Source organism: Ciconia boyciana, chromosome 3 (genome assembly GCF_034638445.1).
Source record: "Ciconia boyciana chromosome 3, ASM3463844v1, whole genome shotgun sequence".
Lineage (NCBI taxonomy): Eukaryota > Metazoa > Chordata > Aves > Ciconiiformes > Ciconiidae > Ciconia > Ciconia boyciana.
In genome coordinates, this window is record NC_132936.1 from 97,073,660 (window position 1) to 97,101,607 (window position 27,948).

General features: G+C 47.2%; 1 long non-coding RNA gene and 1 other non-coding gene across 5 annotated transcripts; one reads left to right on the forward strand and one right to left on the reverse strand.

Annotated features, from left to right (window-relative positions):
- Positions 1-361: 361 nt before the first annotated feature.
- LOC140650202 (uncharacterized) lies at positions 362-27,846 on the reverse strand. 4 transcript variants are annotated; one of them, XR_012041885.1, is made up of 7 exons: positions 27,519-27,846; positions 25,893-26,107; positions 24,545-24,645; positions 5,753-5,859; positions 3,275-3,372; positions 1,589-2,097; positions 362-585 (listed from the first exon to the last, which is right to left on the reverse strand). It is a non-coding gene; the product is annotated as an uncharacterized lncRNA (long non-coding RNA). The 4 variants fall into 4 exon arrangements; XR_012041887.1 differs by having other exon boundaries at positions 1,589-1,728; positions 27,496-27,846; XR_012041884.1 differs by having other exon boundaries at positions 27,496-27,846.
- TRNASTOP-UCA (transfer RNA opal suppressor (anticodon UCA)) lies at positions 1,398-1,484 on the forward strand. Its single transcript has one exon. It is a non-coding gene; the product is annotated as a tRNA-Sec (tRNA).
- Positions 27,847-27,948: the final 102 nt, after the last annotated feature.

Consider the following 27,948-nt stretch of genomic DNA (forward strand, 5'->3'; position numbering starts at 1 on the left):
CCCAGCAGCGTTCCTGGGCACGAGCGGGAACAGCGCTGCCCCACCATGTATTTTTCGCTTTCTTTTGCTGACATCTACAAAACTGCTCCCAGCTTTGGGCTGTGGCCCTGGTTCTGTTCCCTACCAGTTTTCCCCTGAGTTTTCCCCTGGTTTTCCCTACCAGTTTTGCTCCACTGAGGACCAGTTTTGAGCCTCAGCTTCCCTGGGGTGAGCAGGAGGGGAACGGGCCTACAGTTTTATTTGTTGCTTACACCAAAAACAATAATCTAATTAAAAATCACTGGAAACCACATGCATTTGCAGAAATGGCTCCACTTCAGAGGAATCTCTCGAGGCAAGTAAGTGAGTAATTTTTCAAGGGTTTAGACATTTATGAAAATAGCCTCTATAGTTACACTCGCTAGGATAAAATTACAAGTGTTTTCAATCCTCATACTTCAGGGCATAAGTTGATCCTCAGCTGGGGGCCAGGGAGGAATTTCCTCCCAGAGGATATTATTGTTCTGCGAGGTATCTCGTGGGAGATTCACGTCTTCCTCCAGAGTATCTGGCATTAGCCGCTGCGGAAAAAAAAACACAAAAACCCTGGAAAAAAAAGGAAAAGATACTTCTCAAAACGAGCCAGTGCTCCGGCCTCCTCCGCCAAGCCCTGCGTGTCGTATTTACACGCTCTTAAGGGACTGGGCAGCTGTATTCGCACCCGCGTAACCAACCGGGCAGCCCCACGGACGGGGAGAGAAAACGCGGACCCGCACCCCAGCCGCTGCCGCGCCCGGGAAGCGAGCCCGAGTGGGAGAAAGGCACACGGGTGTCAGGACACCAAGCGCCGAAGGCTGCACAAAGCCTGACCCGCATCGCCTCTGCCGCTCCGCCGGCCCCGGGCGCGGCGACCGCGGAACCGGGGGCGATCGCATCACCTCGGTGGCCAGGACCGGCAGCAGCGGGGCCGCGGCGGGGGCGGCTCCCATTGCACAAGCTGCCCCGTCCGATGTTGTAAGGGCCCCCGGAGATCCGGGAAGGGCGGCGGGCAGGGCGCGGGGCGGCCGCGCTCCTTCTGGGAAGCGCCGTGACTCACCCGCCGCCCCGCGCCGGGGGGCGCCGCCAGGGCCAGGGCCGCGGCCCCGCCCCGGAGCGCCTCCCGCCCCGCCCCTCCCTCGGGAACAGCCAATCGCCGGCCTCCATATTTGCATGCAGCGCCCGGGTGCTTCTGGGCCGGCAGCGAGGGCTGCACCCACCCGCGCCCCACTCGCCACCGCAGCACCCCCACCCACTGCCGGGGGTTTCCCCATCGGGAACCGGCGGAGGGAGCATCCCTGTGGGCAAAGCGCCCCTCACCCTGACCTCACGGCGAAGAGTGGTGGGGGTTTATATAAGGGAGGGAGGGAGGCGTCTCAGTTGCCCGGATGACCCTCAGTGGTCTGGGGTGCAGGCTTCAAACCTGTAGCTGTCTAGCGACAGAGTGGTTCAATTCCACCTTTCGGGCGAGGCAGTAGCCGCAACGCGGTGGGCACTTACCTTTTGCCAGCTCTCCCCGGGGCAAAAGGCTGTGCTTGCTGCCGTATTACCCCGAGATATCACCATGACTCACCCTTCGTCCACCTCACCGATGACATGGCGGTGTGCTGGGTGCAAGCCGAAGCGAGGAAAATCTCCCACGGGTGTCGGGGTGACAATTCAGGTTTTAATTGGATTCTGCTACACGGATCTTTGTTAAACGGCGTGGCACATCTTACAAGAACAGAAAAGTAAATAACAGAAGCCATTCTCTAGATCTGCTCCATATTGACGATAACCCATCTCCCACCCACGCTACAACAAAGATGCTTCACTTCAGCAGTAAGCACGGGTGCTAATAATGTCACCCAGCCCCACGAAAAATAAAGGTTACAGTGAAGCTAAAAAACATATTCTTCAAACAGAAGGCATTTATTTCGTGATATCCTATTGCAACGACTCCAGAAGATGTTCTGCGGAGCCTCTAGTTAGGACGAGACCCCAACCACCCCCACCGCAGGGGACAGCGGGGATTTGGAGGGCGTTTCCTTGTCGCCTCCTGGTCCCACGGGCAGAAAGGGCGATTCTGCCTGGTGAATCCCCCTGAGGGAGAAAAGAAATAGCGAGTGAATTATCAGCCCTCCGGTGTTCCTGGGTGCTTTTTGGGGGGTGCAGTGCCATCCGGAGTTAAGTAGGTAAGCACCCCTGAGGATCCAAGCCGGAATGACCGCGCTTCCTTTACACCAAATGACTCACTCCAGCTGAAGGCCTGGGAGGAGAAGGGAAGGGCACAGAGGACCCTGACACCGCTCCTGCTGCCTGCTACTGCTCCCAGCCTGCCAAGCGCCCGGTCAATTGGAGAGGAGCAGCCGTGGTGCCAGCAAGGCCCGCCGCTCGGGGAATACACTGGCCCGTTATGGGAAATCTGGGGGGGGGAAAAAACCCCCTCCGTGGCTCACACGGCACATGCCAACTTCTTCATGGCCTTGCAGGAGATGTGCGTGCACCGTCCCCAGCGCAGCTGGGAGCGCCCTGAGCCCCAGATGGCTATCTGTCTGCTCATGCTGCCTCGTTTACCAGCCTGCCTCCTCTGCCCATAATGAACTTTCTATGTGGAATTTTGCTGCGGCCTCAGAAATTGGTATCTGCGCCGCAGTTTGGCTGGGGGCTTTTGTTTGCGGGGGGGGGGGGGGGGGGGCGTTGGAAAGGCCTTTGCCCAGTAGTGGGCAGCTGAGAACGTTAACATTCGATGTCAGTTACCAAGTAGAACATAATACGGCTCTTTCATGTGGTGTTTATAACTGAACATGCTGTTTTGTGTCGGCCTGTTTTTTTTTTTTTTTTCTTCCAAGAAGTAGTTTTGGATTAAATTATGACAATTACATTCTTATATTCACCCCCCTGCCAACCCCCACCCTTCCCCTGCGTGCACACAAACACAAATGGGAATTATGTGCTCTGAGCGCGATTTGAACTATACAGCCTGGGATCTGTGCCTGGCATTGAGTTCACTTTTTTCCTCCAGAACAAAAAAGGCCACATCCACTCCACACTCTTTCATCGCCTTAGGATAAAGTAGGATGGTCAGATTGCTGGTGTGGGTGATTTGTCCCTCAGGGAGCTCGTGGGGAAAACAGACTTTCAAGCACATGAGAAAGGAGGCCAGGGAGCACCGGCCAGGGAGGCTGTGGCAAGCAGTGCGGGGGTCTAGGTTTGTGAAATCCTGTGTGAACCCCACCCCGAGCTGCTTGCACACCCCTGCCCCGGCTGGCTCGCGTACCTGGGCAGTGCCTCATCTGGTTGGTAATACAGGCACATGGCAGGAAGCGATCCCATCTCCTGGGGCCGTGCCCTCCAGGGCTGCACCTCTAGCAGAACCTAGGAAAACATGAGGGTTAATTAGGACAGGAGACACAACAAGGCTGCTCTTGCAGCCTTTAGTGGACACGGTAGGTGGGAGAAGGCCTTAGGAAACAGGGCACTCTATATTTTGGTGCCGGTTTTTAAACACTGGTTGGAGGAGAACACCAGTGTGGCGGCCCGTGTATATGATCTGGCTGTAGGAAGGACATTTTGCACAATGCTATCCATGTCTTGCCCGAGTTGGCTTTGTTTGGAGTCACTCATTAGTCAGGCAAAGCTTTCAGCGTTTGAACCTGAATGTCACTTTCTTCCCTGACAAAGGGCCAAGCTAAGAGGAGCCAAAGGCTTCACCACTGACTAGAAGGCAGTCCAGGGGTTACTCAGAGCCAAGAAGCACGAGAGCCTGGCTCCTCAGCCGAATGTAATGTGCCTCCTGTTGTTTTCCCCATGGAGTCACAGCGCGGTGAGGAGGATGTGCTGGTGACAGATGGCTGACGCGACTTGCTAAGCGTACGGGTGACTGGGCTGTGACTCAGCAAGTGTTTGGTTACAAAGAGATGGGGAGCATGTGGTTTTGCACTGGTAACAGTGGTCCTAGCTGGGTCTTCTGGAGGACTAAGCACAGGCTGTCATCTGAAGCCTGTGACTGCCATCCTCCATGGGAGGAAAGCAGGCACCCGTGGCCTATTAGAGCAGAAAGTCAAGCTCCTAATTACTGTTTACATTGGTAGTGGATAATGTCTGCGTGTGTAAAACTATATGACCTGCTAGTGGTGCCTAGATGTCCTACTGGCCTTCAGAAAGGAAACCATTCAACATCCTGGCCTAAAATAATGACCATCTTGCTTGGAGGGAGTACTCAAGAAAACTTCTTTTGCAGTCAAGTCACTAGAGGGGGACAAAGACCTAGTCTGGGTATGCATCCATCTACCAGCTCCCCCACTGCAGCTGTGGGAGACACCTTGGAGAGGCAGAAGCAAAGATGGCCCTTGTCTTCCTGTGAGATTTGAAGGTGCCCAAGTGCTGGAACAGCTTTGCGGAGGCTGAGCAGGCAGCTGGGGATCAGCAACGTGTTGGGGAAACGAAGCCGCTCCTTTTCCCCCAGAAGCAGGATGGCACATGCATGTGCATGTGTAGTTCAGCAGCCTTTATGTTGGCTCTTCCAGTATTTCTCCCTACCTAGGGCCAGCCCGTCCATAGCTGGCCAGGGCTTTCAAAGGCTAAATTCCAGCCACTGCACAGCACAAGATGGCGTCACCTGGGCAGAGGACCCAGACGATCATGTGTGTTTACAGGCACATGCCATTTTTCTCCTTTCTCCTCTTATGAATGGGGGACAGCTGAATTCTTAGGTCTGGATAGGTGTTACTGTTGTCTCTGTGAGTTAAAGACATCATGGAAGTATCGGAGGACTTGAACTCAGAGTGTACCTGCGTGCATCCCACATGCACACAGAGAGCTGAAGTGGCCGTGGCAGGGAGCAAGGCAGTGTTTGCAACTAACGTATTGACCTGAAGTGCTTAAAAGCCACCACACATACTCCCCTGGCAAAATGTCGGCCGGAATGACTCATACGAATGGATCGTGATACGCAGCCCTCAGCCCAGCCAGGCTGTGCGTGGAACCAAGACACTCCCATTTTCTCCCCTCCAGCATACTTCCCTGACCAAATCCAGCACCGAGCCATTTGGCTCTGACTGGAGCTGGTCAGAACATGTTTTTCTTTTCTTCTCTTTTCCCCTTCTTCACCCTTTGGAAAATGTTGACATTTCAGCAAAGGGATGAAAACCCAAACCCTGAATATTTTCCATTGGAAAACGCTGGGGGACAGGGAGGGGAATAATCCCCAAACTGCCAACAATAAAATCTCTTTTGCTTTTAAGGCTTTTGCGTTTATGAGAGGGGGGCACATTTGGAGGACAGCGAACACTTTCTATGAAAATATCTGTTCTCTCAAAACCCATTTTTTCACTAGAAAAGTGTTCCAACTGGCATCCTTTTCACTGGTGATGGTTTGGACATTCTCTACATCTAATTTTGGAATTGACCTGAAGAAAGCTTAATTCATTTTATTGGAATACACAGCACAAATGATGCTCCCACAGCACAACTGATATCTGGTTGGTATTCTCAGTATCATGAGAATATATCCTGATATTCTCTCTTTGTCAATAGTGCTGTTTACAAAAACATCTCAAGCAAGTTTGGAACCCGGTCTCTGGAGACGCCATGCTCCCAGAGCTCCAGCTGATTCGCCTCAGACCTCAGAGCACATTCCTGAAGGGAACCTACCTTTCACAAGATCACATCAAAGGCTGTAAAGGGAGCGATATGTACTGAAAGGCGTATTACCTGTAACTATCCCTTGAGTAATTGATAGCACAGAAACACTTACAAAGCATTTTGTTCTGATGTCTTCAGCTGATTTAAATTTCTGTCTGCATTGTAATGTAGACCTGAAACATCTGTTTTCATCTTGTCTTTGCATATTATTCTGCTTTCCTGTAAGTTAAAAATAAAAAAGAAAAGGGACAATGTTAGCATAACAGAACACACATATTTGTAGGAGATGAATTATGCCCTAAAACTTTTACTAAATGTGGCTAATAGCAGGTTAGAGTTTAAAAAAGGAAAGATCTTAAAATGGGCATATGCTGGTCATAAATAAATTCAGGCTGCAAACTAGCAGAAGCTTTCAAAACAACAACAGGGTGAAGTTCAGAATAACCTCCAAAGAGGAACAATGGGAATAAAAAACTTTACTGTTTGAAGACAGATCTTTATCAGTTGTGGGATATCATGACAGTAGAGGAGTAGATTCAATGACCCAGAGGTCCCTTCTAATTTGTTGTGCCCCTTTCCCCATTTTTTCCCACACTGAAGCCTCCCAGTTACTCCTTACATTCTCTCTGGTAGGATTTAGCAATTGCACTGCTGCACCTCGTTCTGATTTAGTACAGGTCTCTATCCCTTGTCACCTCCAGGTTTTTCTGAACTAGCCACCTGTGTTTGAATTAAGTCAGCGCCAAAGAAGGGGCATATTTGACTCCATCAGATCCCTATTTTTTATTTTCTTTTCAGTTTAGGAACATCTCCCTGTCATTGTTGAAGCTTATAAAGCAGTGGGTTTAAAAAGATAATTATGCAAAATCTCAATTTTAGACCTCACCTTTGTCAGTTGGGGACAACTAAATTGCATGTTGATAAAAGGAAGAGGCACTGAATGTCTCTGATACCTTAGTGGCAAGAAACACGGAGCTCCTAAGGACCTGCATTGGTGCTGTGTGTCCTTTGTCATAATTTTTCAAGGTAAGTAAGCAATTTGTCACTTACAGAACTCTACTCTTGAGTTAATAAAGTCAAAAGGTCAAGAGCTTCAGTCCCTCGCCTTGGAAACACAACGGCATGCAAGAAGCCACAGCAGAAACCTGAGAAATAGCCATCTGGAGATGCAGAGCTGTAACCAGCCACTGGAAACCCATAGACACATAGCTGAGATGTAGCTATCTGATCTGCCAAAGGCTGAGTTGTCCTTGCTCCCATCAGTACTAAAAGGGCAGGTGCAGAAACAAGGAGATCCCAAGTAAGAAGATAAAGGGTCAAATGAATCGCCCAGTCACTGTGTGAAATGTAATGCCTGGGAGACCGAACAGATGAAGCCAGGGCTTGTGACTGTTAACATTCACGGAAACATGTTCCACAAATCCAGCTTTCTGAGAAAAATCAGATTCTAGCTTCTTTCTGGCAATTTAAAGAGGCAACAATCTGTGCATATGACCTTCAGATCAGGCTGGCACAGGGACTGAATCCTACAATAAAAACTGAAGAACGGCCCTTCTGGGCCAGAGCAGTGGTCCTCCCCGCCCAGCACTCTGCTCCCCACTGGGACGGGGTGAGAGACTATCCAGGGAGAGCACAGTGTCCAACTTCCCTCTCCCTTGTGTCTCCTCAGCATTCACCTGTGTTGGATCGGGATGCTAGATTGTACCTCTTGCCTGTTCCCTTTAGTGTCCGCTTACGGACCTGTTCTCTGCAAATTTGTCTAATCCCATTTTGAGCCTGCTGAGGCTGTCTGCCCCTGCAGCCTGCTGGGCCAGCAACTTCCAGAAGTTCTCTACCTAATGTGATGTAATTTCTTTAATCTGTTTTAAACTCATCTCCTACTAGTTTCACTGAGTGCTCCCTGTCCTGCTGTTGAGGGATTTGGCTACTAATGGCTCTGCATTCACCTCAGCCACCCTGATTTGGTGAGGCCAGTCCTTAATTGTCAGAAAAATAGCTAAGAATTGCAATATTGGGTTGCTCAGCTCACTTCCGTCCCTGTCGCTTGCTGACCTGCCCAGAGTGGTTTTATGCCTGGAGCACTCCGGCTGTTGCCAAACTCGGAGGGGAGCAAAACGACAGCAAGGCAAATGGAGTGCAACTTCCTTCCAGTGCTCTACTCCCCGCGCAGCTGTTCACCGGTGACGCAATCGGTCCGTTTTGCGGTTAAGAGCTGGATGCTGATGGCCCCGGCCTTCCCTTGGGGATCTGCAGGTCCCTGCCCAGCAGGGGGCTGCAACGCAGCAAGCAGCGTTTCGGGGAGGGTAGGCTGGCAGCCCCGGCGGGGGTGTCGGGGGCATCTTCCAAAGTGGCTTTAATTAATGAGCACATGTGCAGCGAGGAGAGTTACAGCATCCCACTCAAATTGTTGACTTGGAGCCGCTTCTGGAGACAGCCGTATTCTGCTCATTAGGAAAGAGCTTTTTTGCAATGCCCTTGGATTGGACGGCTCTTGGATTGCACCACGAGATCAAGTCCACGTATGGGCTGCCTGCCTTTCGGCTGCCAGCTCCAAGAGGGTTGTTTTTCTTGTCTTCTCATTCTCAAGGAGTGCTCAGCCAGATGGCCTGTTTTTGAATGCACTGTGCGTTGGTTGGATGTGTGTTTGGAGAGTCTGCCAGCTTCACGAGAAGGAAGAAAGAGCAAAAGAAAGGGAAAAAAGCGCCATTTGGTATCTATCTCTGGGACCCAGCCAGAGTTGAGGCTCTGTTTGAAGAAGGGGGGAGTCTTAAGAGAGAAACTCTAGACAAAATTGGAAGCTGGAAAAACTTTCAAGCTTGACAGACTGGGAGACTGAAGTTCTGTACAACACCCATCCACTACCTGGCTCCCTTGCAAATGTGTAGCAGAGTCCCGCAAGAGCAATAGTAAGACCAAGAACAAGCACCGAGTATCTATCTCGCTGCCCTCCCAGCGTATCTCACCTGTGGGCTGAGATGCGGAGAGGTGACCCAGACAGCCTGCCCACCGAGGCTGGCTAGTGCTGCCTGTGGCTTCTGGGATTTTGCTCTCAGTTCACCAAAACCTGAAATTACAGCGTGCAGCCCAGACACATCAGCCCAGCAAGCGGAGCTGCAGTGGAGTACTACGAAATAACCACCACCACGGCCCAACTCTCGAAGAAGCTAGCCTTAATTTTACTACAGGCCAATGTCATTTTCTTGCACCCCCCGACGTTCGCTTCCCAGAAATACCTTCTGTTGATTTGGGGCAGCAAATAAATACAGGCCAAACCAGAGCAACGGCTTTTTCCAGCACTCATTGGCAAATAACTTGAACCTGACTAGAAAAATCTGTTGGTGAAAAATCTGTTGGAGAAAAATCTGAAGGGAGAAGTTTTGAAGTTTGGGTGGATTGTGCTTGGCTTTCTTTTCTTAACTAGATGTCGTGTTGTGGTAACAACACATTGTTCCAAGCAGCAGGAGGAGGTCTTGTTAAGCAGAGCTGGAGAAAGCCACGTTTGTAACCATCCCCGCCGGCTGACACGCCACTGTGTCTTACAAGCAGACTTGCCTGCTCGCGTACTGAAACCATGGCACAAAGAAGATGGTTGCAGGAGCATGTGTATCTGTGCGGGTGGGTGTGGTAACCACAAACCCCGCATCTCCGCTGATAGCATCAAATTATTTTCACTGAAGCGATCAGAATTTGCGGGCCCGGGGCGGGCAGTGTGACCATGGAAACACCGGCTGGGCTGTGGGTTGCAGACACTCTGCAGACAGCCAGGGCGACGGGGGCTCTTCTCACTCCTGCTGTGGGCCACTCCTTGGGCAAAACCTGCCGGTATCTACGGCATGTTGTAAGCACCTGTGGCTCCCCAGGACTTCCTGACTGTCACTACGCCATGTCCAAGGGATACACCATGTTCACTTCACGGCAGTATCACGGACAGCATTTGCAGCCCCCAGCATGTAAAGAGCAGGACCCTTCCCTGAACACAGGGAAACATCATCAGATGTTGGCAAAACAGTGTCTCTGACACTGAGACCTAGCGGTGCAGACGCCATCCTGGAAGGGAAGGAGGATTAGCCAGTTCAAGAGAGTGGCTACATCACACAAATACATTCTTGTATGGGTAGGAAGGCTGCACAATGAGATCGCCTCCCTTCCCACTCCGATAGGACCCACGTTTGGTAAGTAACCCTGGCGTAAAACAACAGGCTGCAGTACCTACATTCACAGCTAAGATCATTACAAGAGATTTGATTTTCTGTCTGACAGAAAACAAGGTGGGAAAATCCAACAGTAAGTTCAACCATTCTCTCCAGGGCTTTAGAGGGCTCATTAAACCGTTCAGGCGATTGCCTGATTGTCACAGAGTGCTGTGTCATGGAACTGGTAAAGGAAGGATTTCTGCCTTTAATTGCACAGAAAATTCAGGGGTCCAGGAGTCACAAGACTGGGCTTTGCCGCAGCCCGATGAACTGCCTTGGGCTAGTTGTTGCACCTCATGGCAAATGGAAATAATAATTACCACGACATTCACCTGAGTACTGTTGGGAGGAGGTAGCTGTGCATTTACAAAGGTCCTCGGTGCACTTCGGGTGGGAGATCAGCTAAAAACAACATCCCGCCATCCCCTCACCCAAGCTACACTGGCTGTGTCAGACACCAATACCAACCTCTGCATTTTTCACATATGGTGATTTTCACGTGCTTTATTTCATTGCTGCAGTGCTACCTGATGCCTGGACAAGTGCAACTCCAGCACACTGCCCAACATGGGGCTTCAGGCATGAGTTGACAGGCCAGTCTGAAAAAAACAATTTCCCCTAAGTTATCTGGCCAGGTGTCATTACATACCTAACATTGTCCAAGGAGGGGAAGCTAGAAGAATAGCCCAAACATGGGATTTTGGAAATTTGTGTACTGTAAAGAAGGGGGAGGCCTGCCTTGTAGCACCATTCCTGGATGCTCTGCCACCAGCCTTTGTGTATAACTTTTTTAGCCAGTCAGTACCTGGATGGGAGATCTCTGACAGATGAGGGACCAGAGGTTCAGAAAGTCTCCTCTCTCCAGCTAGGTAGAGGTCAGTTCATACCTCAGCATGGCATGGGTGGTACCATGTTGTCCATTATGAACAAGAGTCTTGAGTGTGTCTGCACTCAAGTTCAGTAGCACCCACTCAGGTACTACAGAGGATGGCTCCAATTTTGCAGCACAACAGCTCACCTAGGCACCATCCTCCTTGAATGGCTCAAGCCTTTGAAAGGGAGTGAGCTCCCCAACCCTGTTAAAAAATGGCCACACACCCCCTCTTCCTCCACGCGTGGGCCTCACTGTGCACCCAGAAGCTCTCAGAACATATTCTTAACTTCATGAGAAAAATAATGTTGCTAGCAAGAAGAGATGATGAGGAGCACACCCAGCTTCTATTTCGCAATTGCAGAGGAAAACTTTTCTCTGCACTACGTCTCCAAACAACAGGAGATGAGACGACAGGCACAGGACAGAGCTGAACATCAGTAGCAAGGACATGATGACTGAAGCTGGAGATCCAGTTTAAGTGTAAAGCCTAGATGTACACAGAATGAATGGTGCCTGAGATCCATACTGCGTATGTTGACAAGCCTGCACAGGCCAGGCATGGAGCCAATCCTATTCTCCTGGAGTGTCCCACTCACATCCATTCTCTCAGTCCATGAGCTTCCCATGATTTTGTTGGTGGTCCATATCTCCCATAGACCATATGTTTGACATTACTGGGGAAAGCAGAGGTTAAAAAGATTAGAACTCCTTTTGAAGTTAGGGGAAGGAAAAACTTTAAAGAATGACTTATGGCTAGAAGTAGCTCCATCAGTAAAATGCAGAGACCCATTTGACTCATGACTGGAGTTGAAGTAAGGACAAAGATGGTTGCTTTAAAAAATCCTGGTCAAAGGTAAAATGGAAAACCATAAAGTGGAAAACAACAGAGCACATGTTCAAGAAATTGAACTCTCAGATACAAACTCACTTCACTACCATGCTGACTGGCTTTTAGACTGTGGCTGCACAGTAGTTCACAAGTCTGTTTTCAAAAAGCGCATGCACACACACAGGTAAATATAATATATGTAGCTATTATTCATACATGATTTCTTGGCAGGCATTTTACTGTGACTTTAGCAAGGCTTAATGCTGTCTACCACAGTATTCTTGTATTCAAGTTAGGATGTTATGGTCTGGATGGGTGGACTAGCAGAAGGTAAAAAACTGGTTTAGATGGTCAGGCTTGGAGAGGAGTGGATAATATGTCGTACTCTACCCAGAGGCTGTTAACAAGTAGGGTACTGCAGGGGTCTATCCTGGGGCCTGTTCTGTTTAAACATCTTTAACAGTTGCCTGAATGAGGCAATGGAGTGCTTGCTCATCAAGTTTGGAGATGACATCAAAGTGGCAGGGGGCAGTTGATATGCTTGAGTGCAGGGCTGCCATTCAGAGGGCCCTGGACAGGCTGGAGAAATGGGCTGAGAGGAACCTTATGAAATTCAGCAAGGACAAATGCAAAGTCCTGCACTTGGGAAGGAAGAGCCCCTGCAGCGGTACAGGCTGAGGAATGATGGGCAGAGGAGCAGCTCTGCAGAAAAGGATCCGGGGATCCAGGCAGAGAGCAAGCTGGGCATGAGCCAGCAGTGTGCCTAGGCAGCAAAGGCGGCCAAAGGCATTCTGGGCTATATTAACAGAGTCACAGCCAGGAGGTTAACAGGTGTGTCCATCCCCCTTCCCTAGGTTCTCAGAAGGCACTGGAGTACTGAACCCAGTTTTGGACCCCCAATGCAAGAAAAACGTTGACACATTGGAGCAAGTTCAGCAGAGACCACCAAGATGGCTGGGGGCTAGAGCCCTGTGAGGAGAGGCTGAGGGAACTGGGCTTGTCTGGCCTGGAGAAGGGATGGCTTTGTAGGGGACAAACAACAGCCTGACAGTTCCTACAAGGAGGTTATCAAGAAAATGGAGCCAGGCTCTTCACCATAGCGCGTGGTGGGAGGACAAGAGACAATGGACATAGATTAAAATGAAAAAGGTTCAGGCTGGCTATGAGGCAAAGCATTTGCACCATGAGGACAGTCAAGTATTGCCCAAAGAAGTTGTGCAGTCACCATCCTTGAAGGTTTTCAGGACCCAACTGTTGAAAGCCCTGAGCAACCTGTTCTCATCTTATAGCAGACCTCCTCCTTCTTTAAACAGGAGGTTAAACTAGAGACCTCCTGAAGTCCCTTCCAACCTCAGCAATTCTGTGATTGTATGGTTTTGAAAGGTATTTGGGAGCGTGAGCGTTATCCACTTAAGGAGCAGACACAATACCATGTGAGTTGATTGGCCAATCACTCTGCACAAGTAGAAACTACTCAAACAAAAGTCACGGTGAATCATTTGCAAAAGGATTTGTTTGCATAAAACAATTAATTGAAAACTTTAGACTAACAAATAGTTGAGAAAAAGTCTGTCTGTCTGTTCTTCACAGCCTGAGAAGAAATGCAATTTCAGTGAATTTATTACCCCGTTACACACCAGTTTTCCTTAATGCCCAGTCACCAGTTAGGAGATTGAAAGCTCTGCTCTCTCTCATTGAGGGCTGTCATCTATACATGAAAAAGAATGAGAATGCCAAATACCAAAGGCAGCTAGGAATATTTTATTATTACTATGGCATCTTCCAACTGAAAACTCAGATTGCTTCACTGCTGTTAATTAATTAAGCCTAGAAACACTTATGCCAGGAAGTTCGATATCATCACCCCTTTTACAGATGGGGGGAAAACAAGATATAACATTCACTCAGGGCCACTCAATGAATGAGGGGCAGAACCAGAAATAAAACCTGGGAATCCTGGCTCAGAGTCTCCTCTTATAATCTCTAGACAAAGCTTCTTCCCTGTAAAATTCCATCTAAGCTCTTCACAGAATAATTAGAGCCAATTTATTTCCTCACTCGTTAACAATGAAATCTGACAGGCTTTGTACTCAGGATGCTGAAGCTCAGCTAGGGGACCAAGGCTCTTCTCCATGAGGGGAGGCCTGGAATGTCAGTCTTTAGGTGGCTTAGTAGGGGCATGGTTCCAGCTGCCAGGTACTTGAACCCCTGCCCAAATCCCTGTGGCACAGCTTTAGGGAAGAAATGGAACGTAAATGACCAAAGTGACCTACCGCAAATGTTAAGGAAGGTTTTAAACAAATAGCAGCTGTTTTTGTAATGATAATGCTTTGCTCTCAGTGGCACTTAAGAAGTATGAAAGAACATTTATCTGCCTTGCTATTAGGTTGGTTTTGATTTCTCTTTTCCTTTGATTTCATTTGCCTATGATGAGCCATGCAGGCAGTTTTTCAAGTGAGCAAGCTGACAAAGCTCTGACACACAGGGATGTTCATGGCAGTACTTCAGATGTGCCCCTCAATTCTGCCTTCTTCAGTTCCATCAGATCCGGAGCACACAAAGTTCCTGAGGGCTTACAGCTCACTAGCGGTGACTTGCACTACCTTGGGATGCATAGGAAGGTAATGAGTCATGGACTTCTCTGCCTTCCCTACCCAGGGCAAATGGCTCACCATCCTCTCTGTCATCACTTCCAGGGTTTCCTCAGAGGCCAAGAAACTGAGACATGAAGAGCTCCAGAAGTGCTGACCATCCAATATTTTGAAACTAACAACCCTGAAGGTTGCTCAGCACCTTTTAACCACAGACCATTATGTTTGAAGCTGGAGCATCCCAAACTAGGGGATGCATTTAAAAATGTGCCCTACTTGCTCAACATCACATGAAGCAGGCTCTGGCAGAGGAGAGGCAGACTCAAGATTCCACATTAAAAAGCCTGTACTTTTGCTGCTCTGATGTGTTTTCCTTCTGAAAAGCAATACAAGAAAGACTATTCCCACAGAGCTTCTGGGGAAATTCTGCATGCCCTCTGCCTTGCTCTCTTCAGCTTTTGGCTATATGAAAGCTTTCTGCAGAGTGGAGTTGAGGACACTGATCATAAAGTCCAGAAACCAAGAAGAGGTGAGGGAGGGACCATCTTTTACAAGAAATCCTTGGGGAGTGTGGAAGCTCATCTTCCCTGGTTTTTCAGTGCCATTTGTCCCATCTCTACCAAGTCTCCAAGTTCAGGTCCAGTAGGTGGCATGTTTGAATTTACTTTGAGCATCTGGAAATAGTTTGCTATTTGCAGTCCCCTCCCTCAAAACTCCATTTGTGGCTACACGTGGTTAACAAATCGCTTCTTCTTCGGCCCCAGATGTCTGCTATGGCCCTTCCCTTTCCCTCTCGGGCATTTTTAGCCACCAGGACAGAGTGTGCATCTCCTCCTGCAGTGAGGCAGACTGACAGAAAACAATGGCAGGAAAGCCCATTGTCTTAACATTTGGGGCCAAATCACCTGGGCTCTGCCTGCCCCCTTCCCTTGGTCCAGCATTGTCTTGGTGACCTATGAAGCAGAAGTTCATACACACCTTCTCCTGCAGGGATGATAAGGTTGCAGACTCCCAGCCAAGGTCTGGGGAGTTGGGGGTTGAAAAGGGGGAACAGAGAGAAGAGGGAAAGCACAGAGAAGAGCACGTGTGGCTGTCAAAGCAAAACTAAAATGTCTGGGGAACAAAGGAGGCTGGCTTTGGCTTTGGCTCAAGATCAAAGCCTGGAGGTGGCTGTGGCTTTTTGAACTTCTAGCTGAAAGTAGCAGAAAGAGGCTCTTTTTTACCATACTGATGGCACTGAGAGCTGCTTGCAAGGGTCCAAAACTGCAGAGAGTGAGACCCAAGGATGTGAGCTTTCCCATCACCCTGATTTTCACTTGGAGGAGGAGAGGTTGGTGGGATTCGAGTGTCACGTAGCAGGGAAGAGAGTTGAGGCTGTAGATCCCCAATGGCTTCAGAGAGACCGAGAGCAAACACAACCACAACTGCCTATCTGTGGGGTCAGGGGAGGCTGCAGGAAGTAGGGTCGGGGAGGCTGCAGGATAGGGAAGGGGCTATTTCTTCACCAAGCTGTGTGTTCAATGGAAACGTGCTGGCAAGAAAGGAGAGTTCAGCTGAAGCCTCGAACATGAAATTGAACAAGTGGCTTTCTAACGAAAAGCTAAAGGGGAAATTCTGCAGCCTGTTTCACTGCAGCAAATGATGGCAAAACATTGCAGCCAAGGAGAAGGGAGTCAGGTTAATTTGTAATTAAGAAGGGACTTGATACTCTCTGAGCTAAAATTTGTGTAATTGTTGTATAGACACAGTTTTCTTGTGGGCATCTAGCTCTTTCAAATGTAGATGAGAATGAGTGAGGACATTCTCAAGAGAGGATAGCCTTCTATGGTGTTGAATCTTTGCCAAGAAGTCACCCCAGCCTTCTGTTCGTTCACAAATACCTCAGTATGTCAATCACTTGCCATGGAGCCTGGTAATTAAAATAAATCACTGGGATTGATAGGTTAGGAAGCACTAGATACAGTAACTAGCATCAGTTGAAGCAGCCACTTAAGAAGCCTCTTGGGGTGATAAACATGCCCTTCTTTCAGGAGTTCCCCAGTTCAAGAGTATGGTTGACATATAATAATATCTCTCTCTCTCAGAATTTCTTGCATACCAAAGGATTCTGGCAATCTGCAGGAAACAAGAAGGGCAGAGCTAACCCAAGAGTGGCTGGTTTTTATGTCCCTTTCCATCCTGAGACGCAGGAACATTTTTACACGTTAGCATGTTGGTGTCTCACTGTGCTCAGCTGGGATTGATGGCAGATGGCATAGTAGCTTGTCCAGAAGAAGGACTAACAACACATGAAAATGTCTTCTATGGCCAGTGGAGCTGTAGGAGAAGAGACCTCTGAAGCTGTTCATGTTAACAACTCACAAACAATATAACCAACCAATAGGAAGGTTACTGTAAATTCATCAGGCAAATATTATTCAACCATCTGAAGAACGGCTTGACTAATGAAAAGGTTATTTGTGAATAATTCCAGAAGGATGATAACACATTGGAAAAAGTACAGAGAAGAGATACTGGTCTGATTAAAGGACTAGAAAGCATGCCTTACAGTGAAAGACTCCAGGAGCTCAATCTGCTTAAACAAAGATTGGTGAAGGGTTGACTTGATCACAATCTCTCAGTGCTGATATAAAAACAGAGGTTTGATAATGGAGGGCTGTTCAAACTGGCAGACAAATAAATAAAAAAATGACAGAGAACTGAAATTGGACAAATCCTGACTAGAAAAAAACCCATGATTTTTTACAAGTGAGAGTAATTAACCAGTTTATATAAGGCTTCTGGTAGATTTCTCCATTTGCTAGCAATATGTTAAAAAAAAAAAAAATTAGAAAAAGCAATACAGTGTGATCCTGCAGCCTATGGTATGCAGGAGCTCAGACTAATGATGCCAGTGGCTCCTTCTCACTTCGTAATCTCTGAACCAATGAGCAAGTTACTCAAAACTGATAGCAGAAGGTAAGGTGCTGAACATACCGATAGACCATTTGTGAATGTTATTCAGCAAGCTCTAATTATGATGCTTGTAATGACTGAGGACATCAATGGAAAGACTCCTAGGGATGACATCACCTTGAGTAAATCACTGTCTACAAGACACACCTTCACTCCCTTTGTTCTTCAAGGAGCAAAATCCTCTTTGCAGATGCCTTTTGCCCCTTGCTGTGCCTATCCCTCTTTGCCTTCCACCAGTGAAAGGAACTTAGCACTAATTCAGGAAGAGTTTGTGAGTTTTAACTCACTAATGATTGCACAGTGCTTTAGGAGCCTCATCTGGGAGATTCAGTCTATGCCTGTGCGATCCCACTCGCTTATTCCCTTAGACAAATGAGGGGAGGCATTTGCATCCTCATATCTGGCAGCTACCGCAATAACAACTTTAAAAATAGATTTTGGCAGAGAATTTAAAAAATTAAAAGTGTCCCAACTTTAAAGGCTAGAACAGGGATTAGACAAGGCTGCTTGATCTGCACAGGGTAATTCACAGGGAAATGAAAAGTTCCTTCAGTCATGACTGTGTATAGTTCGTTGAATAGAGTCACTGCCTGAAACATTCCCAGTTCCATGTAGCTAAAAAAAAAAAATATGCCGCTCTTCTTGTGGCCAAATGCAAAGCCACTCTTTGGATCATGGGATAATGTCATAAGGGTTTGGTCTGATTCATTTTAAGAGAGGAGGTTTTCACATCAGTGAACAAGGCAGTTCAGAAAATCAGTTCAGCCTCCACCCCATCAGCAGATTTCACATCTAAAATCATAACAAAAGCTGCTAGAAGGGAAATAGGCCCACTGCCCAGCTGCCTTTCTTTGCATATCTACTTGAAACCAATCTTGCAGAAAGCTCTTAGCCTCTAGACTGAACACTAGTTGGAGCTGAAATAAGTATGAATGAACAATTGCTAGGAGCTCAAGAACTGACAGTCAGTTGGTAATGCGGTAATGTGGTTGTACTGGAAGAGAAGAGAGGGACTGGTGAAGACAGAAGTCCATGTGTGTGGATTCCTTTGACAGTGGGTTTGCTTTGCTGAAGTATAATAATTCCTTGTGTTTCTATAAAGCTTTCTTTTCATAGACCAACTTTTTTGTACATGGGGAGATAAAACTGTCCTTATCTTAGAGCTGCCAAGAGGTACAAACAGGGAAATGTAACTGTCCTTATCTCAGAGCTGCCAAGAGGTACAGAGAAAATTAACTGCTCGAGACCACACAGCAGGACTGCCTAATGTACAGCACTTAACTAAAAGACCCAAACTGCAGTTCTCATGCCAACCTACAGCTAAGGAAAAGAGATATGATTTCATCTGCTCTGTGGAGTGGCACATACCCCTAGTTGACTATAGCATTTGATGAGGCTTTAAGTATCTAAGGTTGGATGGGATGAGGTTAAGACCTCAGCCCAACCTCTTTATGCTTTGTTTTAGCTGAAAGTCCCTCCACAAAACTCACTGAAATCAGTGGGAAACCTCTCGAGGATGCCAATGAGCGTAGGAAAGCCATGCAGCTGAAGATCCAGGCCTTGGTGGTTACCACTTTGTTTTGGGAATTTTAGTCTAGAGTTTCAAAACAGTTCAGCTGCTGGTACCAACCCATTGCCAGGACTGTTTTGTTCAGCCTGATTGGGAATGGGTGTCATTTCCTGCAGGAGAGTCAGAGGCTGGGGAGATGCAGCATTTCCCCAGTGACAACTCTGAGCCATGCATATGGGTCAATCGCACATGTTTCCAAAGTGGCTGGAGTGCTGGATGCAAATGCAGTGGAAGATGGTCTCTCTGTGTGTGCTGTTCCACTGCCCAGGATTTCTGGACAGCCACAGTCACACTGGAAAATTCATAATTTTGCTCAAGAACCTCAGCCACTCCTACCTAATTTCTGTTGATCAGTCAAATGGCCTTTGCTTATTTTTGTATTTCACACGATTTGACCTTTCTGCTCAGCAGTTCTAAGAATGAGAAAATGAAGCCAAGATTGGCAACTGGTAGATTCGCTTAGAAAGGTTAAATGATAAATTGCATCTGACTGAATGAACCCGGGAGGCCTACAGCAATTCAGTCTCTCTAAATCTTGGGATTTTATTGAAAGGGGTATAGCTGCATGTGATATGAACATATGCAGTGGGGAGACACAAATGCCCTATTTCTAAGCTTACTTCTGACTCTCGTATTACCAAAGCCCTTGGATACGTAATTTATTCGTTCTTCTGCACTGCCGCTGCAAAGCAAACGTAGCGCTCACTTCACTTCACGTGACGATTTTGGTGCTTACCATGGAGTAGAGGCAATGCAGATCATCTGCCATTCGCAGCTGCTGCAAAAGCCTACTTCCCCTTGCAGTCCATGAACGCGTACTGTCCGTACAGCCTGGCCCTCAGGAAGGACCACTGACCAACCTGCTGTTGCTCTCACTTCTACTCACAGCTGAGTGTGTTTGACCAAAGGACCATACAGCTCCTTTAAGCTGAACTCGTCGCTGCTGTATCTGAGCGTCTCCACATAGGGCCAAAATCAGGACCTCCGCAGACTTGCTGGCAGCAGGGCAGAATTCCGTCACAGCAGCATTTCAGGGGTGTGCACCCCAGAGGATCGTCTAGGCTCTTACAGAGTCTGACAGCTCGTGATGTCAGTGATAGCTAACACCAGGAGATTTAATGGGAAGAGGGAAGCAAACTGCAGAGAGTCATGAGCGAGCAGTGTTTTTTTAACTCTCTCGATGAAGGAGACCTTTCAGCTATGTGCTCTGAAAGTCTGTTCTCATATCATTCCTGGGAGGGACCCATGCAGAGCCCAGTCCTGGGGAAGAGCCTCCCAAGCATTCATAGCAGCTGGAGATGTAAGATACTATTGTGGCTGAAGAATGGGCTAGGATTCTTGTCAAGGTACCAGTTAGTCACTGGTCTCAGTGTGCTGCTCTCTGAAGACAATGCAGTGCTGGGTCCTGACTGCACATAAAGAGAAGGAAAAAGAAACCACAAAAAAACCCCACCAACAGGGAATATTTTCCATAAGCAGAACTAAAAAAAAATATGAAAATTGTCCTTTTTTGGATGAAAATCTGAAACCCTTAGACTTTTCTATGTAAATTACTTGAGCTTTTTTAATTAAAAAAAAAAGACAGTGAAAAATATTTACTCCTTTCCTCACCTTTCCTTTCTCCCCTTCCACTTCTTGTCCCCAAACGGGGGTAAGAGGAAAATTGACACTAAAGCCTGGGTTCCCTAGGCTTCTGAAAAGAGTAAAATGTTCTTCGTAGGAAAATTTTTGAACATAGGGCTATGAGCAGGTCCACATCTTGACATTTGACAAGTTGAGCTCTCCCCTCCATAGTTTGTGTTCTTCAGGGAAATCCATTTGCCCTGGGGTTAAGTGCTTCAATTATTAATCCAAGTATATAATCAGGGCTGAATACAGCCACTATGTGAAGTGTGCCTGCTCTCTCATCATAGACTGGGAATATTCACAAAAAGTGTAGAGAAGGTGTGACCTCTTCATGTTCCTGTGTAACTCTGCTCCTGGTGAAATTCCCTAAAGCTGAGTTGATCAGCATGAGACCTCCCGTGGGACAGGTAAGTTGGTACAGAGGGTTTTTATTCTCCCTGCTTTCCAATTATTATTTCATGAAAAATACATCAGTTATAAAACGTCTGGAATGGATCCTGAGCTACATATGGAAGTGGATTGTTTGCCAATGCCGGATGCTACCGTAACATGTACGTCACCATGCCTTTCTCAGTTGGTGACTAGTAGTTTGCAAAGTCTGGGTGAGCATGGAGTGATTTTACCAGACATGAGTGAGATGCTATGTAAAAGCAGTCGTATGGTGTTTGAGGTTTGTCTTTGTAACTGGCTCCAGCATTCAAATACACCTCCTCCCAAGCTGTTGTTTCCTACTCTGTACATAAATCTTCCATCCACTTAGCCTGAATTTTGGTTTTCACTGTGAAAGACCTTATAGATATGAGATGTGATTGCCTAGAGAGGGCAGGCAGATAATCTCGGTTGTAGAGTTATATTTTTCAGTGTTAGCTTTCCGGGTTTGCCCTTTAAAGATATGACAGTTGTATAAAAGTGGAAGCAATTTAGCCCTAGAGGGGTGAAATTCTTTTTTAAGCTCTTCATGTAGTCTTAGTTTGTTATTGCAAAAAGATCTCTAACCAGGAGCAACTGGGTCCAATCTGATTCTGAATTATAAATAACTAGAAATCCTGGGGCAGTCCTCTGCAGTGCCGGAGTGGTTGCCAGATGCAGTTGGCGTCAGATGTATGTCCAACTCGAGTGCATTTGCCTGTATTTCACCCACAGGTATCGCAGACAGGAGGGCAGCTGGGGTGGTGTCCTGCTGACTGTGCTGCAAGTGGAGGCTCACCAATACCATCATATTGGTGCAGAGGATCAGATGGGGCGGCACCCTGCAAAACTAGCAGCTGTACAAATACAGAGTAGAAGACAGTCCCTGCCTAGAAGAGGTAAAAGGCTGCAACTGGCAACAGAGAAGTGCAATGATTGCCTCTGGTTGTTCGGCAGCTTAGAAAACCCTTGGGATTGATTTGGCTCTGCAGACACTTTAAAAACAAATTTAATCCCTTTCCAGTAAATCCTTCTGGTTTACTGCTAGTGTGAAATGCCCTGACCACCATTTTACATATAAGCATGAGGTCACTACAGACAGTATTGGACTATGTGCACTCTTCAGTGGGATCATCATGATTTCAAAATGATGCAAGAGTACTTTTGTACCGAGGAAGCAGTGAGATCTTCAGTCACCCAGGACTAGGTCATCAGAAACTAGTGCAGGGCAGGGCTGGGAATATCAACCCACCAGTCTTCTCCCACTCCATCTGGAGTATGGACTGGGTCGTGTGAGCAGGCAGAATGTTTGGACAGGAATTTGTCTAAGGTCAGGTGCTAGGGACCAGGTCTGCATCTTATTTTTATATATGATTCTTAGGCAGCTATGCCCCTCGGACACTTACTGAGGTTAGACTAGATAGCAAGGCACCCTTAAAGAACTGGACTAGAGTTACGGGATCAGTTACCTTTAGGGAGCAACATCTAGTCTCTTATTGATCTTCACAGTTGGGAAGAGCAGTTTTTCCTGTAATGGTGAGGTTAGAGCCCATGTTATAAGAGTTGGGAAAAAAAAGGAAGGTGAATGTTTTTTTTCTGGTTCCTTTGGGTAGGATAACTTTTGGCAAAAACATGTGATTCAGTCTAGCTTTGTTTTGTGGGCAGTTTAAGAATATCTTGGTCTATCTAATGATGTGGGGAAATAGCTTGTTCTCTGTCAGACAAGGAATATTTCCAGCCAGCTAGCTTAAGCTACCGTTAAATTATTTGACCTAGCAGTTTGACAGCACTGAAGAGTTTAACATGCGCTAAAAGGTGACTGGAGTGTACATATACCTTCACTGATCAACAAATCCCTTACAACAGGCCACCTGTGAATATTGCTACAGTCCTTATCTTGTTAACCTAATGGAATGCCTCCCCTCCACAGGAGGGAGAGTATTTCTTCATATCCGGGGATGTGACAGGGCAAGGCCAGATGGACAGTGCTTATGAAATAGAAAGAGGAAAGACAATCTTTTTGCAGAGACTACGCAAAGGTCACAGCATGCACTTTGTGCGTCATCAGGACTTTCAAATTGCTTGTGTGTTTTTAAGTAAAGTAGATCTAGGGAGACTACAGCAGATGAAAAAAAGTTTAGGGAACTAGCCAGAGACAGTTACGCAAGAGCCTAAGACTTCAAACAGATTTCTACATACGCTCTTGCTGAACTTCATTTCTAGTACTTGTTCCTTTATGATGATTCCTATGTTTTTTAAGTATTCATCCCAGGTCTAGCTCAAACCTGAGCTAAGCAGACAGAAATGAATGGAACACTGCTCTGCTTAACTCTGTTTTTCTGCTATCCCATCAGGTGTAAATGACTGACTGGCTTCAGAAGCACAAACGCGTAGAAAAAGGAGCGATGATGCATTCAGTGCTTGCAGCGATGAAGCCCTGGGGCCTTCTCAGCCTGGGGTTCTCAGATCAAGCAGCCATCAAACCACGTGACACTGCAAACTTATGTCCCTCTCCTCCTTCCCAGCTCTCTGCCCTTCATAAAATCCATCAATATTCCTACTCCAGATTCCCCAGAGACACTATTACCAGACAAAGACAGACAGGCAGCCATCAGTGAGTGAGGTACAGCTCATAAGTAGCTCACTAAAGAGCCTGCTGGGATAAGGGAGGGAACTACTGTGGGTGTATTGTTCCAGTCCCATCATTTCCCAAAACACTGAATGAAATAATAACTTGTTTATAATGATGCATGACATCAAGGCAATACTACATAGTAGCACTTGAGAAACAGCTTTGAACCCTATGACCTTCCTCCAAGTGAGAAAGTCTTTAGGGAGGCCATGGGATGCAGAAAGCCCTATCTTTCTTCTGGTTCTCTAGAAGATTTTTTTTTCTCCAGAATTAAAAAATGGGCAGGACTACATCCACTTGCCACACTTGAACCTGCCTGTTTTCTTTTCCCTTAGAGCTGATCCCTCTGGCTTAAAGCTGAAGATATCTCCCTTGCCAAGAAGTGGTGGGAGTGATACACCAATTCATTCCACAGTAGATTTTTGACATAAAATGAACCATGTCCAGGCACTTGAGCCATTCTCCTCCAATAAGCTATAGGAGGAAAAAATTCCATTTCCTATCTGTGTCACACCATGTTCATATTACATAATTATCCTCTCCCTTTGCCTTTACCTACCCTGCTTAAGAGTACCTGGCCTTACAGGTTCACAGATTTCTTTTTGATTCACTCTTTCTTTGCCACAATGCCACAGCTAAATGCCTTTGTGCTACATGGCCACCAATCCCACCTTCCTTTGATGGTGCACTAGGTATGCTGCCTGGTTGCATTCCATGTTTCTAAGCAATAGAGAGTGCTTGCTGACCAGTTAACCTCTTGTATTTTCCTATTTTACAGTGTAGTAAAAATGAAAGCAATCCAAAGTTCAGAGGAAAAAAAAAAGCCAAAACAAATGAGAACTGATCCTGCTCTCCCAAGAGAAGATCTGCTTTAGAGATGTAATCCAATGCACCTTCTATCCTGTCCTCCCTGTAGGGAGCTTCTTCTTCCAAAGAAAGGAATAATGTCTTCAGCATCAGTGTGGGTGACTTATGTCTGTGGGACTAGAAGGTCTCAGGACTGAGCCCTGCTGACGACTTAAGCTGCTCTGTGTACAAAACCCCATGCATGGAACGCAAAAGCCCTGTTTTGTTGCCCCAAAAAGGGAAGAAGGTTTAGAGGCTTGCTAAAAACAACCTTCGATCAGCTGTACATATCTAGACAATGTTGTCTTTAGTGTCCCAGATGGTCCCAGCTGTTGGCATCAGCAATGACAATGACATTCATTTCTTTGCATGAGACTCACCACATACATCCCATGCGAGTCCAATTTTTCAGCTGCCTGCTGATGGGAAGCGAAATTCACCCAGAGAAAAGCTGTCCTTGAGGCCCACAGGATCACAAATCCTGTGGAAAAAGTCTCAGTGGGGAGGATTAGTTGTACGATCACTTCCGGCTACTATCTAATTTTATCTGTGTATCACTGATACCGAACATCATTCTTTTTATCATGAGAACCCCTCGACAAACAGGACTAAAAATAAAAAGCAAGAGCTCGGAGTTGGCACAAACTGTGCTACATGGACTCCAATTTGTATAGCAGGAACTATAATCACTCTGAGACGTGCCCAAGCCCTCGGGCATCCCACGGGATTTCAGTCACTTGTTTACAAGGTGTTTTGATTTGCAGCTGTTAGACTACTGTGGCATTTCAAGAGGGGGCGGTTTGAAAGGATGTTGTTACTTTGGACGTTGGGATTGGGAAATGGGTATTGAAAAATCACACAAGAAAACAGGCGAGTGCTGTCTTTGTTCTTCCCTCCTTACATACGAATGACGTCAGTGCTGGGGAAAGGAGCTCCAGGAGTAGATCTAGAGGCTCATGCTCTGGAGGGAATAAGCAGGGAACAGGTAAAGCCCCAAAAATGGAGCTGTGCCCATTTAATCTACCACACCAGAGTGCCCTGTATCTGATCTGGGGGGGACTAAGCTCCGGAGGTAAGAAGGGAACCCTCCAAGCCCATTGCTTTTCTGGCTTTTCTAACGAGGTTGTCAGCAAATAAACTGATACTGTGCCATGGACATCACTAAGAACTGGGCTAAAGGCTGTCACCAGCTCACTTCAAACAGGCCAGCAGCTGAAATGGATTTGGTCACTGGCTCAAAGTGATTTAGCAATTTAGATGGCTCTTTCCATCATTCCTGCTCTCCTGACCTGGACAGTTCCTCTTTCAGAGCTGCATTAAGCTAATGCCCACTTTCTTCTGGGCCCTCTTGGGATAATGGATTCAGATATGCAGAAAGAATGTAAAAATCCATCTGTTATCCGGGATGAGTGATTTGCACAATAGTGCCCATGAGTGTTTGTTTAACACTGCGGACAGCAAGAACCCTACTAAGTTGTAACACGCTGAGAAAGGAAAAGCAAGAAGAGAGGAGAAAATAGCCTGACTGCTTTAAAACTATGTCCACCGAGCTGTGTGCATTTTTTGGCTTAGTTAGCTGTTTGCCTGTTTTTTGTGGGAAACCAGGAAGGACACGTGGAGCTTTTCCCAGGCTTTAGAGTGTTATTCTCTTGGTTCCAGCATTGAGTTTTTGTATGCGTTAATTGACAGTAACTCATGTAGAAAATATATCGCCAAGAGGATATTTACCTTGCAAACATTTCATCTGCTGCCCCTCTTTCCTTTCCTGTGACTCTTTCAAGTGATGACTGACTTGAAGTGCTGTGCGCACTTGAAGAAGCATCACCCCTGTCAACCTTGGACACAAGCCCCTTGCCTGCCCGGTGTGTGCCAGCAACCTGACCACACTTCCTGGGCAAGGAGCAGCCATCTCCTCACTTCCTGAAGGTAAAAGAGGGCTCAGCCTAGAATGTAAAGCATAAAAATGGAAAGAATCCGTTAGATTATAACATGACAAATTGTTGTTTTTCTAGCTGAAGAAAAACCCGCCCCGTGTTTGATTCTGAGTGACACTGATTGGTTTGGCACCAGCAGCTTCTCCGCTGGAGCCATGAGTGACTTCTCTTTAAGCAAGCATCAGAATTATCTAGGCTGGCATTACAGTTCATCACACTCCTTGCTTTCTCTAGGCAAAGCCGAAGGAAAAACCTGCATTTGCATTGCACATGCCATCGAAGATCTCAAAGTACATGACTTATCCTAGCCCACACAGCAAATCTGTATCGGAGTTGGGGTCAGAAATCCTGACTCTGTCTCCTTGCCTCCAGCCAGGACGCCTTTTCCCCAAGGTTAGCTATGACTACTGCCATCAGGGACGTGCTATACTGTCACCATCTTGCCATACATTCCAGTTTTAGACCCCCTGTTTTTCACCCATAGCTATGGAAAACTGTCTGCAGAAGAGGCTGCTAGAAAGGAAGTCGAAGATTGCTGAAGTCTATTCTAATCCACGGTGTCTATATTTATGCAGCCCTTGTCACAGCAGAGCAGAGAAAATGTCACTGGAACAGTTTTATTTTTGCCAGCAGGCAAGAGGTTTAAAAAGAGGCACTATAACCTCTATTTGATGATGTGTTTGTACAAATGTTTAACTTGCTGTTTCATTTAAAAATCATCTTTAATGTTGATTTATATTCCTGGCAGTGAAGTCAGGAGGCTGGCAATCCCATTTCATTTCAGTCTGTGCTCTGACTGAGGCACTAACGCAGATCAAAGAGAAGAAGTCTTACAGCACTCACATTTTATCATCCTGAATGTTTTCAAGTTCTCACTCTGATATTCATGGGCAGATTATGTAACTATAGATTTATACTCCTGAAGGCCAAATAGAAAGATTGAAATGTTGTATCATTAAGAGGAAGTATTTGGAAATAATTGAATTGACACAAAGAACGACCTATCAAGTGAACACTTGACACGAGTAACGCTGCTTTCCTTGAGATGTTGTCTTGCTCCAGTGTTTTATAGGGTCAGCCATTTGTTTCCATGCCATAGAATATCAAATTAACAACATGTTATTATACAGTCTAAGTCTTGCTTTCCATCTAAATATGTCAAGCTGACATTTTTATTGCCTTAGTAATTGCTAAATATTCAAGGACTTGAATTCCTTCCTTAACAGTTTACCTAATTGGTGGGAGAGGGAGAAGCAAGCCGCGGATCTTCTGTGAATTCTTTAGAGGATAACAACTTCCAGTTCATTACCTAGCTGGCCAGCAGAACACCGAAACGTGCCTTGGTGCCCCCCTCGAGCCCCCCTGCCCATTGCTTTTGCACAGTGCCTCATAAATACCGGCGGGTTTAGCTGCCTCACACCTCGGGGACTCGGATGCCGTAGCAGTACCCCTTTTTTGTACAAAAGGGAACGAAGACAGGCGGAGGGCGGCAGATGCGCCGAAGGATGAGACTGCTGCGCAGCCGGATCAGCTGCCGGCCGAGGGGCGCAGGCATCCTCCTGCCCGCGGGGGCTGCGGGGCTGCCGGCGCTGGACACGGCCCGCTCCGCACAGGCCCGGCTGCCGTCAGCCGCCCCAGCGCAGGGGCCGGCGTCGCGGGCCTGTCTAGGCCTGCGTGGGGAGATCGCCATTGGGCCCCCCACTTCACAGGCTCGGCTTCCGAGCGGCCGGGGCAGCTCTCCTCGCCGCGGGGCCGCAGCTACCGGGCCGGCTGGGCCGCCCCTCCCAACGCCCAGCACCCCCCGCCGCCACCGCCACCCGCCAACGGCCACCGCGCCCCGCCCACACACT